The sequence below is a fragment of the Parus major genome, chromosome Z, assembly GCF_001522545.3.
Source record: "Parus major isolate Abel chromosome Z, Parus_major1.1, whole genome shotgun sequence".
Taxonomy (NCBI): Eukaryota; Metazoa; Chordata; class Aves; order Passeriformes; family Paridae; genus Parus; species Parus major.
In genome coordinates, this window is record NC_031799.1 from 64,845,950 (window position 1) to 64,860,104 (window position 14,155).

Consider the following 14,155-nt stretch of genomic DNA (forward strand, 5'->3'; position numbering starts at 1 on the left):
TTGGAAAAAGGTGGGGGAAAAAAGACAAAAAAGACACAGCTGTCGCATAGTTGCTTATGGATTTTTCTGCATTAAGACTCCTGATTAAATTATCCAAACTTACAGAAATACATGAATGCTTATCTACTAGTAATTACATTTTTTTCAGAACAAAAATATTAGGTACTTCTCTGTAAACCAATTCTAGCAAGATTAGGGCAGATTTTTTCTGCTATTGACTGAAATACCAGGCTAACCACAGAGCCTTCATTGTCCCATTCCATATGCATGTGTACAAATAACATCAGAAGAGACAGGACGCAATTGAGTAAACTTTATTGATTCTGAAAGACTATGCATTTCCTCCATTATAATTAGCTTCTGTGCAAACAAAGACAAGCTCCATGCTTTAAAGATATAACTGTGCAAAACTGCTTAAAGCTTTGGACTGGAAGAAAATCTGGCCAGATCATGCAGACCAAGAAAGGCAAGGTGGTCTCAGCTCCCACATCTAGTCATGGTGAGGTTAAGCATATATCCCCACCATGCACACAAAACATATGTATAATTGTACACATGATCAGCCATGGGACAAGGAGGGACATAGAGGGGGTGCATCCTAATTTAAAACCAGCACATTCCTAGTGTCAGGTCTTGAATTCAATTTCCTTTTTCAAACAAGGTCAGAAATTTATCTAGGACTTCTATCTGAATAGTAACTTCCCTAAATATCAGAAAAAATATTCAGAAGCTGACCACAAAACCTCATGTGCCAACCAGCTATTTTTTCTCACAGTTGTATTTTGAACAGGGAGGTTTTAAATTCCATAAAAAACCACCATGATTTTAGCACAGCTGTACTTATGGCTAATTGGATACAGCAGAATATGCTCAGAGCTAAGCTTGGCAGGGCAATCAAACCAGTCTTCTCTACTGTGACAGACTCTGTGAGTCCATAGATTCCAGTGGAATAGGCTCATCACACCAGCTGGTGGAAAAGCTCTTTGCTTTGTTACAGACTAGGTTCATGTTGCATCAACACACTAAACAAACTCACCCCAAGCCTGCTGTAGGGAGAGAAGAGCACCAGAAGAGCAAGACTATTCTTTTCAGCATTGAATAAACTTAACATCCTCAAAAAGTGTTAGCATTACCTTAGATAATTATTCTAAGCTGTTCTCTTGTTAGATAATACAAACTGAAAGAATTCCCAATTTAGTGTGTTCAAGTATTTTTTTTTCCTTCAAGAACTTCTCCTTCAGACCATGTTTAAGGTAATTATCTCTCTCTTCATCTTCTTGAAACTCACTCTAATTCTGTGATGTCCTTCTGTAGGTCACTATTATATTATTTGAAAAAAACACCTTCCTTTCTTTAAAGTAGCCCTTATTCTATTTCCCTCAGTCGTCCTGTAATCCTGCTATTTTTCTGCTCAGAATGGAGAAAACAGCAATGATTAATGAAACTTCTATAATGGAAGATCTCAGGAGTGCACCCAAACACACAGACCTATAAATGACCTAACAGGATTGTAGTGGAAAAACAAACAGAAACCCTGTTTCTGTAATGAACTGTTTGAATATGAAATCTGAACACAGAGTCAAAAGACTTGGTGGGAGGAAAAACAAATCAAATTTGTTAATAGAAGCTCCCAACTCCCTGCTACTGCTACATCATTAGACAGATTAAAGAAACATATGTATTACATATTGTCTGCCTGTGTCTAGCATACCAAATTGAAAACAAACAAAAAACATTGAACAAAAAACCAACCAAACAAAAAAGAATGAACTAAAACCCCCTAGTCTATCCTCCTAAGCTAAAACAGAAAAGACACACAATCCCTAAAACCATAAAGGGCTGTAAAACCCTTAAAGGGTTTAAAGACACTGAACAATTAAAATTGCATAAATACATAAACAGACTTTATTTTCTTAAGTGCCAAGTATCAAAATTAATAGGTATCAGAATTGGAAAGGGAGTCGATTTCTTCAGTTTATCTAAAATATTATTCTTTTCTATATTAATAGCCAAAATAATAGCTAGGCAGTCAAGAGTGAGGAAAAAAGAACACATATATCTTTATACTAGAAAGGAAAAGGTCCTCAGTCCATAAGGAATTAAAGAAACTCAAAAGGCACAGTATTGTCACTACATTGTCCTTCCTATACTTCTAATGCATCACATCTATTACAATTTATAGTACTAAAAACTGTCACATGAGTCAGTGTGTATTAAGCATTTTGCTTAAGAAATGTCAATAAAGGACCCCTTTCCCCAAACAGACACTTAGGTTTAAGCATCTAAATAAGCCAAGGAATGTTATGACCGAAAAACAGAAGACAGGTACAGGTTAAGAAAAGTCATTTGCATACTGTNTGGTCGACTTCTACAATACATACCACCTTAATGTAAAATTTCCTGCAACATCAAAGCCTTTTTTAATATGAGATGGGTGTTAATTGCTGAGTTTTTGTTTTAATAATATTTTTTTTTCTCTTGGGTAACCCTCCTATTACATAATTTGGATGATCTTATGATTAAAAAAATAGCTCTGCAAATTTTACTTGGTAAAAACCTTCTAACTATTTAATAAGTCAGTTTTTTTTTACTTCAGGGATTTTTATTTTTCCTTTTTTTTTCTATTTATGAAAATTACCTACTTTGTCATTACATTTAAATTACATTAAGCTATGCAATTGGTTCATGTAAAACACATTTTGTGCATATAATGAAGAATGCAATGAAATTTAAAAAAAAACAAAACAACAATGAAACTTCAGTGTGAGAATATATAAAAATTATTCAATATGAAGCAAAAGTCACTTACCTTCCAGTCTCATGAATTACTAAAATAACAGTGGATAACAGAATGCATGGAGAGATGCTTATAATCTTTAGTGAGGGATGAATAATCTTCATGTAGATGCTGTGAACAGCCCCTGTATGCATACTGACATCATCAGTAAAGACTTTGAGGCAAAGGATACTATGGTAACCACGCAATGTGCTGAGAGAGAAGCCTTTAATTGCTTAAATAACTTCCTGAGGCTTGTGATACTAGGTTTCCATTTGCTTAGAAAGAAATGAACGTTGTCACAGAGGGAGAGAGTGTGCTACTGTGCAGAAAAAAACCCTGTACTGAATCCTGCTTCTATTAATTGTAATGTGACTTTTTAAATTGCAAATGTCATAGCTTAAATCCATTATTAAAGTCTTCTGATATCTGCAAGATCTGTGAGGAGTCACAGGTCAAGAAGCAATACTGTCAGGTAGCAATTTTATAAGCATTTCTATTTTCTCTTTTTGCATGCACTGACCCTATCACATTGAGATACTATCTTCTTCAAGTCACAGCAGAGTTTTAAGCGTAGAATGCTCTTTTGCACCAGGGGGTAAAACAGCATTCACAACAAAACCTAAAGTCCAGCTAATACTAAAGCTCAGGTGTGATATAAACTGGCATTCTGTGAAACAAGGTGTTCACCCTGGTATCATGTGTCTTTCACCTTCAATGACTATTAGTCAGTACATCACTTAAGAAGGACTGAACTTCAGGAAATATTATCAGCAGTGACATGATATGACCCAAAGATAGTTGAATGAGATTATTTTGGCTATCTTACAGAAAACTGGACTACTGTCTCTTCACTTTGAACACAAATAGCTCTGCAGATACTTGTTTTCTCAAAACTGAAGAATAACCATGTGACTAAAAATTCAATCAGAATTACAGAGCTAGTTAGGATTCCCCTAGTGTAAAGTACCTAGAAGGGCCACCATAAACAGATTTTTAAATTAATGTCATTGTTTCAATTCTAACATTAATCAAATCCTTGTGAAGAAGTTATGCCTTCCACAGTTATGTTGATCATCAAATGCATAGGTTAAGAACACTACTCAGCCAACCATTTTCACAACTGAACGTCATCTGGTCTTGCCAATTAAATTTTGCACTCTTATTTTAAAAAAGCACATTTCATGACCCCCTTTTCAAGCACAATTGCAAATTCCCTCAGATGCTTCACACACATACTGCTTTTCATAGGAAATTTTCTGCACACATATATTGTTTCAAAATCATTGATCTAAGCAGCACTGCCCTCCACCCCAGTATCTTTACGTATATAGTGCTACACACACTTCAGGGAAAAGGCAGAGAGAGAACAGAAGTAAAAAAACAGCTGGAGACTTACCGTCATCACAAAGCTACAATTCAGTTAATTCCTGCTATCTGCAGCAATGCAGCAAGTCATAACAATGTTGATCCTCTGTTGAGATCAGTATTGTGTTTCCAATAGACACTAACAGCACTCACCCATGCATAAATACAGAGAAAAACAGCAGCTGAAAAAGAGAGCTCAACAAAAGCAGAAGACTTTCTGTTCCCTTTCTGTTCCCTCCAACTCCACCTTTACAGACTGATGTTACAGCAAGATAGCTCCTGTTAGGAAGCCCAAAAGTCAAAAGAGCCACAGTATGAACAGTGAAACTTCTAAATCCAAGGTATATGAGATGTAAAGGTGCTTACCACCTCAAATTAATATACAAGTTAACAACTTTAAAAAAAGGGGAAAAGAAGGAAAAAACCCACATCAGCCTGAAGCAAATTATAAAAGCTTGTTCTAAAATTGAAGCACTAAACTTCTGACTACTGAGTGGAAAATACAGTTACAAAGGATGGAAATGAAAACACACACGATTTTAAATTGCTAAATGACACACTGAGCCTTTAAAGTTACATTTTTCCAACACATTTCCCACGGTCTCCATTCTGTTTTGGGAAGGAGAGGATCAGACAGCAGATGCAGACCTTATCTATTGCATCCAGCTTCTCAGTGGATGTAATAATAAATCAATCAAATAAATCCAACACCCAGTTGCTTTGATTTACCAGCTAAATGATGGTCTCAGTTTTTTTCAACTAGAATCCCAGGCAGAAGCATTTCTCTGGGCCAATTCCACAATTTCCTGTTCATCTCTAGTTAACCCACTTGACTGCTTTAAAAACTAAATAAAAGAAAAGGCTTCATTGCCCAGTCCTTGAACTTAACCTAATATGGAATGCTAATACTGTCAGGGTCTGTATATACAACATCTCTCTTGCAATTGCTACAGAAAAACAACCAATTTAGGCTAGATATCAAGTACGGAGGTGGGTGGATTAAACATACCAGATGACAGTTTTCATTCTTCTTAGTATTTCTTTGAGCTGAATAAAGTCTGGTTTCAAGAGGGCAAAAAAAAGAGAATCAATAAGTAGTCATTTTATTTTTGTATGTCTGTAAACAGGCACAAGCTTAGGATGTCAGCACAGAATAGGACTGCAAATAATGCAATGGGATGTAGAAGAACCATTTTGGCTTCATTTTTGAAGCTGTGTGTAATGGTTTCCTCTTATGCCTAAACTTCTAGGACTATTATACAAACATTTCATTCAAGATTCTCATTTCTACAGCAATAGAAAGAATCAAAGAATAGCTCAAGCAATCACAACAGCATATTCTAAAGTCCTGTTTTTGTTAAGAGAGATTCCAATCTGTTTCCTGCCAGTCTTCCACAAACCTCTTCCTCTACCCAAGAAGTTAATCTGAGGACTGGAGCATCTCTCCTCTGAAGCCCGGCTTAGAGTTCAGTATGAACTGCTCACTCTAGAGCAGGAAAGGCCAAGATATCCATCTGCTCCGCACCCAACCTGGACACTCCACCCCAGGAGATGCAATCAGAAGACACTCAGAGCCATGCGCATGTGAAAGGACTCTGCCCAGTCAACTATTGACTCAACTCCACGGATCTGGGAAATCTATTCACCCACACATCCAGACTCTTTGTTGGACTGTGCCCATCCCGGGTTTTGCCTCAGGATACAAAAATCCTTATAAAAACCCCAGACCGCAGTCCTTCCTTCGTGGATTTGGGAAAATCTGTACCTCTGGGTACAGACCCCTGTCCACCTGGCGCTGAGCTGATTTATTTATTGTGGTTTTTCTCTCGTTGCTTATGATTGAAATTGTTTTATAATAAACTGCTTTTTTATATTAACCCTATTTTGCTATTGCGTTTATAACAATAAGATATGAGGGTGGTGAGGCACTGGCACAGATTGTCCAGAGACAGCATGGATGCCCAGTCCCTGAGCAATCTGCCTAGTATCACGTGTCCATCACCAATGCACAGGAGTTCAAATAAGATAATCCTTAAGGTCCTTCCAACCCAAACCATTAAACAATTGTATCAGTTTCTAAAAAATCTCCTCTCCATATTGAAATCTGGGCATATGCCCTTTAAGGCAGTAAATGTCTACCTGCTAAACAGGCAGGTATAGAACAAGCTGTAAGAGGTACCAGCTTACACAACAATGACTGTTTACCTCATCATTAAAATACTGCAGAAAATAATAATAGTTAAGTAATTAGATTATTATTTGTCAAAACAACAAGTTTTAAATTGGTATTACGCATAAAAACCCATACTATTAGAATGATAGAATGTAAGGGATAACAAATACCAAGTTAAATTAGGAAACATTTTAAATTAGGAGATTATGTTTTATTTTATACATACATCTACAACTAAATGAGAGAGATTTCTCTAAGGTTCTATAGTGACATGTTGCCAAAAGAGAGCTAAAGATCTTATCACAAACAATATCAGTGACAAAAAGGAGGCAAAGTACTTTCCAGCAGCAACTCCTTACTCTATAGCATTGGTTCCTGAAGTTGGTAATATCATGGGGCAAACACACACACATAAATAACACAGAATTGTGTATTATAAATACACAGAAATATACAATAATCTACAGAAATTGTATACAGAAAAGTATTTTATTTACTTCATGTGGTTCTACTATCAAGTCTCTGCAAATCTGGCTTTTACCTAGCACGAGTTCCACCTTAAACATTTGGACTGCACAGTACCAGAAGGCTTTCACAATAATAGTGTTAATAGCAGAATGCTACCACAACTTCCTTTTTACAGATATTGTTTATTCCTGTACATTATCTTCACAATAAACATGTATTCTGATATTGCAATGCTGGAAGAAGGGTGCATTGTGCGCAAACTTCTGGAACAAGCACTACCATCATCAATCTCAAGGAAAGGCAGGGGATGGGGAGCAAAGCAGCAGCACAACTGTGTTCTCAACAGGCCACCTTGTTTTTCTCACAGGTTAGTCACACTAACCTTTTCCCCTTAAAAGCCTGGAATACATCCTAATTTTCTAAGTCTATGCAACCCTTTAATTAGCCTTCTTAAAAGAAGGGCAAATTTGCTTTATGTAAAACAGACAAACTACAAAAATGAACACCAGAAAGAGACAGGACTTCCAAAATAGACACAGTGTAAAGTATTAACAAATTCTACCTAGGCACTTGCGTTGATATGTTCACATTTGGAAAAGTCTAATTGCTTTGTAGGTCTTTTCAACACTTCAACTACAGCTCTGGAAATTAAGGTCTACATGTAACACTGAACCCAAATACTCTCAGGCAGTAAGTCCTTGTAACATGGATCCTTGAAACATACAAGCATTTTTTTTTCCTAGAAAACAACACTTCTTATAATTCTGATAACATTTCTTTAAAAGGACTTGCATTGAATACAGGAGGGATTTTTAAGTGTAAATATAAGATGTCCTCTTAAATTTGTATGGATGGAACAGTACACATCACCCTCTGAGAGCAAAAAATGATGCACTTGCCAAGACCACTGTCTTTACTGTTTAAGCCTCTTTTCATTTTATATTTCTGTATTTCAAGCAAAAATTTCAAAGTATATCCCTGCTTTGCATCATCTAAAAATTTTAGTCATGCTCTCTCCAACTGTTCCTCACAGAGACACTGAAAAAGAAACAGATATTAACCTTCTTCCACCACCTAAACTTTATGCATGCTCAATGACCAAATTCATTGTGCAGCTCTGCCAATGGAATGATAACACAGCTTTTTATAAAAATCTGACAGAAAAACTTCCTACTTTGCCCTAAAACAGGGTTGGCTCTCAGTCATTAACTGCAACCATTTCTTTACTGCTTTGCTGGTTTGAGGGCTGACTAAAAGTGCACCAAAAGTCAGTTAATTATTTCAGAAAACCAAACACACATCCTTCAAAATTCCTCATTCCATTTCATTGCCCTGCAGTAACTTTAACACTTTCATTTCAAGGAGCATGCTCAGCTTACACTGCCTCCAAATCTCAAAGAGGTCTCAGTGACACATCCATACCTAATCGATTCTGGAATCAGAAATTTATCTGAAGAAGGCCTTTTTCACAAGCACCTCATTTTCAGATGCCTAGTTGTTTTTTTTTATAGCAAAATGACTTATGAAAATACCTCACCCTGCTTATAGCACAAGGGTGAATTACTTCCCATTAATGTTCCCAACCTCAAACTCTACCACTGTAAGATGAAGTTTGGGACAGTGGCCTTTTGTGAGTTACCCTTCCAGACAAGCAACCCCTAAATGAAAAAAAGAACAAAAACAAAAAACCAACAGAATTTGACACATGGCTACAATCCCACTCCTGTAACCACAAAATGTCTGACAGAGGGACAGGTAAAAAGGATTAGAATATTGGATCTAGTTTTCATTCTGAAGTGATTTATTGTTTCACAACTAGTACATCTCTACACTAAGTGTTTTACAGATTAAATGTTACTTCGGTCTTACAGCAGCTCCTCTCTAGCCTCTGCGTAGAAACATAAAAGGTCATTTTCGATCAAGGAACCCTTAATACTTAATTAGAACATGTGAATGCCTTGCAGAACAACTGGTAGGCAACCTGAGCAAGGCAAGACACATTTGCTAATTTAGCTCAGCTGAGACAAACTTCACAGCAAAACGAGCAACTTATACTCCTGGTTATTTTTTGATTCTGGTCCTGTAGGTGAGCAAACACAGTTTATGGTGGAAGCTTTATTTTTATTTGAAGATGAATCAAAATGCCCAAATTTATTACAAGACAACAGACATGCTTGATTTAATCAATTAAAACAAAGAATTTGTACCATGGATAGTGAAATTAAAATAATAGCATTGATCTCTACAATCAAGAGCAATACATGGAACTGTAGTATTTTCTCAAATAAAGTTTCACATATAAACAAGAAAGGATAGATAGAAAAAATAGAACCAATGCCATTGCATCATGTTTTTGTTACTAATTTATTTCCCCTGTGCATAATAAGCCCATGTAGGTATAAAGAATGAAAATTGATAAATTCCTGACAGAGTAAAAAACATATATAAAATTGCTTTTAATGGGGATTTATTACTTAAATGGAGCCTGCTTTGTCAGTGTGCAGGGAAAAACGTAAACAGAAGCATAGAAGATATTTTCTTTATGGTATATTAGGGAAAAAAAGATAGATGCTAAGAGAAGCGGGACTATGACTGATCTTCAAACAAATCACCTTTATGCTTACCTGCATGTAAACTTATTAAAAGATCCCTCTAGTATATTAGCTGTCTTTTAAATACAGCAACACAACCTACATAGAGTTATAATCCTTGGCTAAAATATCAGAATTTAATGAAAAACATTCTTTGCTTATATATAAACACTAAACTGACACAGAAAACAGTGCTCCAAGGCATACGGTTGTCTGCAGTTGTTCTCTCTTACATATTAGACAAAAACTAATCCAGAACAGGAACTGAAACTGTCAACAGCAGCACTGGCTACCACTGAAATAAATCAACTGAATTGAATTACTGCATAAAATACTTTATACACAATTAGAGGCATATAAGGAACCTTACTTGAACCAATCTCTTGGTCTCTTTATATGCTACAAAATTAGAGGGAATGTCATACTAAACATCATGACATTATCATATCCCAGGAGTAGTCTAGAGCAAGGGAGATATACCCTTGATCATGTCAGGGAATACTTAAGCCAGTTGGACATACATAAGTCCATGGGTCCTGATGGGATGTACCCATGACCACTACTCTTCATAATCTTTGATAAATCATGGCAATTGAGAAAGGTGCACAATGACAGAGAATCATCTGTGAGGGCAAGTAGGAGCTCAGTGAGGTTGTGGAGAGTCCTAACTTAGGAGATTTTCAAAATCCATCTGGACATGATCCTGGGAAACCTGCTTTAGGTGGTCCGGCACAAGCAAGGTGGGTGTACACAGTAAGCTCCAGAGGTTCCTGCCAACCCTGACTGTCCTGTGACTCTGTAAAGAAAACTAATACTTACTTTACCCGTCACTAGGTATTTTGAACTGGAAGAGATGTACGTGCAAATGCAATGAGAAAACATTAACCAGTTCTATGTAACTCATCCCATAGAATTATACACACAAAACAAGAGTCCCCATAATTGTTCATATTATCTTAAGCATCAAGTTTTGATTTTTCATTTATAGTTTTATTTGGTTTACATGCCCAAGTACGAGCAGTGAGGTGTCTGCAGGGTGGCTTCTGTGAGGAGAGAATGTGCCAAAAGCATGGGGTACTATATGACCAGAGCAGGGGACTGACCGCCTCAGCCAGGAGGGTGGTACCTCTGGAGAAGTATACTTATGAAATGTGAAAATGCTGTACAGCAGAGTGTGAAAACCACAAGTGAGGAACCCTGAAGACGTCACAGACTGTGAAGAGAGGAGGAGGTGCTTCAAGCAGCAGGGTCTGAAGCCCCTGAACAGCCCTAGGCTGAAGCAGATAAGAAACCTGCAACACATGAAAGACCCCATGGCAGAGCAGCTGAAGATGCCCTGAACGAAGCTCCAGCCCACTGGGAGCCCACTCTTCTGTATTTTCAACTGGCAATAAATCAAATTAATTTTCCTCAAGTCAATCTCTTTGCTCATGATGGTAACTGATGAGGGATCTCCCAGTCCTGACCTTGAGCTGTTCCACCTCTACTTTCTAAGCTTATGCTGTTGTCAAGGGAGACTGAAAGAGCAGCTGAGTGGGGATCTGGCAAGGCCAGCCAAGGCAAACTCCTACCTGTCCTGGGTTGCAGTATATTCTATCACCATCCTCATGTACTGTTGAAACTAGGTGAGGCAGTGCTCCCTGCCTCCCCCCCCCCGCCCCGGGCTACCTTCTGTTAATGGGCCCATCAATGCCCTGCCCCATGACTCATAGATAACTTCCCCCTGTATTGTCCCCTGTTAATGGGCCCACCACTGCCTTGCTGCATGACTCAAAAATAACTTCCTCCTGGACTGTTTTCTGTTAATAGCTCATCAAGGCCTTATCTCATGACTCACCATCTCATTGTGAGATGCTCCTCCCCGAGGGAGGAGCCAAGCATTCCATACTGGATATAAGCTGAGAATTCGAACACCACGGCAACCCTTACCTACGGGACTTCCAGAGGACAGGAGCTACTGCTGGACTTTCAGCTGAAGACCAGACCCCCTTTCTTCCAGAGGATCACGCTTCAACAAGACCACCTCATCTAGACGACTACCATCACCCTAACAAGGTTCCAAGCTGTATTCTGACTCTGTCAGTGTTTTTGATATTATTGCATTTATTCTTTTTATCATTTTCCTATTAAATTATAATTCTGACTTGCGATCTCTCACTGGTTTGATTTCAAACTAGTACACTACCATATCCCATGAAGATTTACAAATAAACAGCCCATACACAGTAAGTGATTGACACAACTGTTCAGACTCAAATTTCACCAATGTAGTTATGAAGCCATGAAACAAGGCAAGTCACTTTTAGATGTGACTATGCCAATCTAGCCTCAACTGAAATTTCAACTTGCAGTGCAGAACACGGTCAGCAAGTGATAATTGCTGCCCTTGACAACCACTGTCCATTCATAAAAAAAAACAAACAAAAAAAGCCACCATCCACAACTTGAAATAGAAGTAACAACCAGATATAGTATTTGACAAAGATCTTACCTCAAAAAGCACCTTGTCAAAGCATCAGCTCATTACTACTAAGTGAATATACACTATTATAATTGAAAAGAGATTATATATTCAAATAATATATACACACATACAGTATCAGAAACTCTTCCTAAGCAAACGACTGCTGGTTGTATGTAGGTCAAGTTTCTTTGACAGGGATGAAAATACAAAGTAAGACACAAATGCTGATCTTCATGATTTGAACATCAACCAAAGAACAGATTTATTACTTAGTGATAACCACAATACCTATAAGAAGCCTGAGCCCTGCTGTGTATGTACAGGTACTTAACACTGATCAACAGAATGACCATCACATACTATTCTAAAATACATTCCATTCTTTGGAAACATTTGCTCCTGAAAAAATCTAGTAATACAAATTCAAAAGTTCAAGTGCAATTTTCAACAGTGGCTTTCTGAATTCAATGAATAAATAACTCCATATTGATTTCCCCAACTCATTTCTCAAGAAAAAAATACCACATGACAGAAGTAAAAATAAAATTCAGAGGAACCAATGAAACTAACAAAATATTAACAAACAGAAATATAAAACCCCAAAACCTACAGAAAATCTGACCAGTTCAGAAAAGCCAAGACCAGGTAAAAAACTATTTTTAACACATACTTTGAGGACATAACTAAGGAAGCTGAGAGTTACTTTTAAAATCACCAAAAAATGAAACATAGAAATAAAAAAAAAAGAGTAAAACAGAAAAACTCTCAGAAATGTTGGAAACACTTAAGATTACCCTTCAGTAATATTATTTTTAATAAGAAACTGTTATAAATGTGACTGACAGAAAAAATAAAAGGAATAAAGAAGACTACAAGCACCAAAAGTAACAGCTCTAACATTCTAATGCTTGTGGGGAAGATTGTCAAAATAGCACTCCTCCTCAAGGACGTAAAACATTTTGACAAGAAAAGGTCAGGTGACAGCTCCAGTTATCTGAAATAAAAGCAACAAAGAATAAAGTTTTATTTCCTTTAGTTTCCTCCCTCTCCCAGTTTCTTTTCTATTCTAGAGAAGAAATGCACAAATTTCAAGTTGGAGACTCCCCAACTAGAACAAGGGAGAGAAAAATTAATGGGAGAACTTTGAGAAAAATATAGTCTGCATTGAAAGTCTTTTTTGGTTTTAAGAAATTGGTTTAAGAAATTTTAAAAAAATGACACTGGTTAAATAGAGAAACCAAAAATAAATAATAAAATAAAAGCCCAAAGAGCAAACAGGGAGGGTAGGGATCTGGAGCCATGGGGGCATAAATAACAGTGGCAAAGGTGGCTTTAATCCAAGGCTACCCCTTTTACTGGCTCATATATTTGTCAAGACTACAAACAAAAGTCAGCAATTACAGATGTATCTTATACCCAAAAACTGCCAACATACCAAGAAATAAGAACCCTGAAAAACTTTCATATCATATTTCAGTGCACACAAATTCTTCAAAAAGCACTCACATCTAACAAGAGTATCATTTACAGTCCATTTTGTAAATGTATTGTGTACCAATATCCACTAAATGGATAGACAGAACAGAATCTCAATAGAAAAGATTATAGAGAATAGGATAACTAAGTATTGAGAACACTATTTGTAGCAGCAAAATCTTCAAATTACCCAAGGAAGACAGGAAACTGTACTTATGCAAAAAAATATAGCTGGGTTTGATATTAATTAAATCAGTAAGCCTTTCTGTTTGCAAGTTAAGGCCTTAGGTGTTCCATCTTCCAAAAACAGGCAAATCAAGGGAACATGCTTGGCCAAGATCAGCTGCTCTTGATTCACTGTTTGGCTCTAACAGTAGTAACTACTACAGAACATTGGAAGTTTACATAGAGCTACCATCCTAACGCAATCTCTCCTCTGTCTGGGGGTATGGTGTGACAACCGGAAAAGCCTCAGCACAGACTAAGTTATCTAAGCAACAGTATTGGTTTGAGAGCACTTTGTTACTATTTTTACAATAAGCTCAGGTTTTATTCCACTTTATCCAAGAGCTCTAAGACCAGTGCTGCTCACACTGGTAATGCATTTTCTTCTAAGTTTCATTTTATGCATTTTAAGTATCAGAGATGGCAATAAAGGAAGTACTTCAATGAAAACTGACTTCCCTAAAAAGGAGATACTGTTCCACGCCTGTTAGATCCATTTCCTACCTAGTCAGAGTTCTGGATCTAGAGCAAGACCATTTGAAAAACAAATCAAACCAAGAAGTGTGAGGGGGACAGGAAAACAAGTGACAAAGACAACAGCAAAACTAGCTAGC

At 37.1% G+C, this 14,155-nt stretch overlaps 1 protein-coding gene across 13 annotated transcripts in view; it reads right to left on the reverse strand.

Annotated features, from left to right (window-relative positions):
- The window catches only part of PAM (peptidylglycine alpha-amidating monooxygenase), a 132,441-nt gene that overhangs the window by 103,296 nt on the left and 14,990 nt on the right, over positions 1-14,155 (reverse strand). Inside the window, exon 1 of one of the 13 annotated variants that reach the window (XM_015652377.3) lies at positions 2,810-2,911. The exons of the other annotated variants lie outside the window; for them this stretch is intronic. The gene's annotated coding sequence lies outside the window, so the exon portion shown is untranslated. Of the gene's footprint in view, positions 1-2,809; positions 2,912-14,155 lie in introns of those variants that run through there. 13 annotated transcript variants of the gene reach the window in all.